The sequence below is a fragment of the Coenobita brevimanus genome, chromosome 44, assembly GCF_032717465.1.
Source record: "Coenobita brevimanus isolate Jiangsu-jjx chromosome 44, ASM3271746v2, whole genome shotgun sequence".
Classification (NCBI taxonomy): domain Eukaryota; kingdom Metazoa; phylum Arthropoda; class Malacostraca; order Decapoda; family Coenobitidae; genus Coenobita; species Coenobita brevimanus.
Window position 1 is genome coordinate 27,811,894 of NC_136997.1, and position 3,206 is coordinate 27,815,099.

The window sequence follows — 3,206 nt, forward strand, 5'->3', positions numbered from 1 at the left end:
GGCGTAGCATGTTGGGTAACCTTTTCAGCCTGAGCTGGCAGCGAGCACAGCCGGCTACACTCCAGCTTTCCACAGACTTCTCCCTCACCATTACCACTCTCCCAACTCCTCTCGTTCACCTGACTCGAACCTATAACTAGTGCCACTGGTTTGGCATTTTGGGAGGCCTTCCACTTAGGACAGTTAGGCTCGATGTGCCCACTCTGTTTGCAAAAGTAACAAAGTAGCTTCGAACTGGATACAGGGCTCTTTCTCCCTGAATTTTTTTTCTCCTCTGAACTTCCCTTGGACTGATTCACGGGAGATTTATCCCAGGCAGGGCCACTCACAATCCTCTCCCTGGAATACTGAAAATTAGCATACTTGACCCCCATACTCCGCAAGGCAAACACCCGGTCATCAGCCCACGTCGCTGCTTCCTTCACGGTCTTAAATCTCTTCTCCCTAATTTTAACACCAATTTCTTTGTCAGCCATGTTGGTAAAATGTTCCATCAAAAGCAGTTCACGCACCTCGTTATACGAAGTGGCGCTCTCACTCAGCAACCACTTGTCTAACCTCTCCTCCAGATACCTGGCGTAGGCCATATAGGTGTCAGCAGGCCTTTTCCGAGCACCACGGAACAACAACCGATAAGCCTCTGGTCTAAGTTCATATGCCTTCAGGATGGCTGTTTTAAATTCATCATAATCATCTACATCCTCAGGGCTCAACCTATTATACACTTCCAAAGCTTTTCCCTTCAGCACATTAGATACCAACCCCACCCAGCGCTGCCTGGGCCACTCAAACTCCCTAGCCTTCTTCTCAAACCTGACAAACCATTCTGTCACCTTCAACTCATCAAATGCTGGCACTAATTTTAGACTCCTTGAGAACCAACTCTCCCTATCCTCTGCACGGCCTGAGGTTTGGGTATCTGAAGTTGGTCTATTGGCAGTCACCTCCAAGCGAGTCTTCTCCAGCTCAAATCGCATTTTTTCACGCTGCAACTCCATCTCCTCTCTTGCACGCTGCATCTCCATCTCCCTCTCTTCTTTTGCACGCTGCATCTCCATCTTTTTTAACTCCAACTGCAACTGAGCCTCCGGTGACAAGACTCCAGGGTATATGGGAGTGGAATGAACAGCTCCAGGGAAAGCACCAGACATACCCGGGGGAACTGCTCTAAACTGGCTCGGCGGCATCATAGATGGTAATAGTGGGGTAGCGAAACGAGGCAACTCAGCACCATAGTCAAACTCAGGGCTTACACGGAAAGTACCTTTGCTATGTGCCTCTCGTTGTTCCATATCCACAGGTGACTCAGCACGTACGCGATCTGGTGTAGACACGCGTGACTCCATGGCGACAAATCAATGGCAGTACTCAATAATGAAATACTAATGCTGACTGAGAAACTACAAACACATCAACTTCACCTCAAAGCACAGAGAACGCCAAGGTAACGATATCCTAGCAAGAAAGGCACTGTTAGGATATCCTGGCGAGGTCGCCACTGTTACGGTGGCGCCAGCCCGGGGCTATTTCAAAAAAAGACAACAAGTCAGCCTTAGATGATCGGCCTCCACTGCGTTGCAAAAATAACGCAGACCCCGGCACTGACACTCCGCAAACTAGAGAAAAACTGCGCAACGGAAAAACTAAAACGCAACACTCTGTACTTTGATAATAAACGGAACAGCCTACCTATAGATCTAGCCTACTATCGTCACTACCGGAAGTAATACCGCCCGAGACAGTATACAGGAACACCTCCCACTTACTTCCGGTGGTGATGACTTTCTACTTAACCCGTGTCCAAGGGGGAACGCAGTTAACGGCTCACGATAGTTCTCACTAGCCTTGTGCAAGTAGATGGGATTGAACTGTGTAGGGGTTAGGGGTGTGTGTGTATGTACGTGTGTTGGGGAACGTTAATTAAGGCAGCGAGAGGACTACGGTGAGCCAGACTGGCCCTCCAAAGACAACAAGGTCACAAAAAACAAAATAAAATAACTACTTCCCTCAGTCAGCAACAAAAGAATAAAAATAAACTTAAATGAAAACGCCAGCTCGGCATAAAAATGACTGGGGAGAGAGAGAGTGTGCACACACGCACGATACGGAAGCTAGCTGGGAAGAGACTGCCCCTGATCAAGGCTCGTGCACGGCCAAGCGCGAACGCATAATCAAATTAATTAATAAGAACTTATATTCGTGCCCCTCTCTCTCTACAATAAACTGGTACTTCTAATGCAAGCAAAATCATTAAATATACTGGTAGCTCACATAAGACAATCAAAATAATCAAATGCATTCTCAGCATGGTATGAAATAAAATTGCCCTCAGTGGCAGGAACGAAAGAAACAAAAGAACTTGTAACACTCGCTAATGTAAACTCCGCGAATGACGCGGATACATACTGCATAATCCCCCTAGCCCAGCTGTAACGGCTGCATCCGTGGGAACGGAAAGGCGGACAACGTAACACGCCCTTCCCCAAGGGAAAATTTTGAGCCCTGGATCAAAATTTTCGAATCAAGACCCTGACCCCTCCCTGGATAAACAATCAGCAATTACGTTATCAATCCCCTTAATATGCTTAACTTCTAAATTGTACTCTTGCAAAAGCAAACTCCAGCGGGTCAAACGCTGGTTCTTAAATTTAAACTTGTTCAAAAACTGCAGGGGATGATGGTCTGAATAAATCTTGATCACAGGGCCAAAAGGGGGCAGGTAGACAGCAAAGTGTTGCAGGGCCAGGATAATCGCTAATAACTCCTGCTCTATGACGGAATAGTTCTTCTGGGCTCTATTAAACTTCTTTGAGAAGTATGATATGGGATGTTCAACCTGGCCCTCATCTGGCTGCATCAACACTGCTCCTACCCCTACTCGGCTAGCATCAACTGCCAGCACAAAAGGTTTGTCAAAATCTGGTGCACGCAATATAGGGTGGTGGCACAGCAGAGACTTAACCGTAATAAAAGCTTGCTCACACTCGGCTGTCCACTGCCACTTCTTATCCTTGCGCAATGTCAGTAAGAGGGGCAAGCACTGTGGAGTAATTCCCAATGAATCTTCGGTAATAGCCGATCATGCCCAAAAATCGCTGGAGGGCATGGCGACACTGGGGTGCTGCAAAGTTGGAAATGGCATCCACCTTAGCCCGAGGTGGAGCCACTTGCCCATGTCCCACAACAAATCCAAGGTACTGGACCTT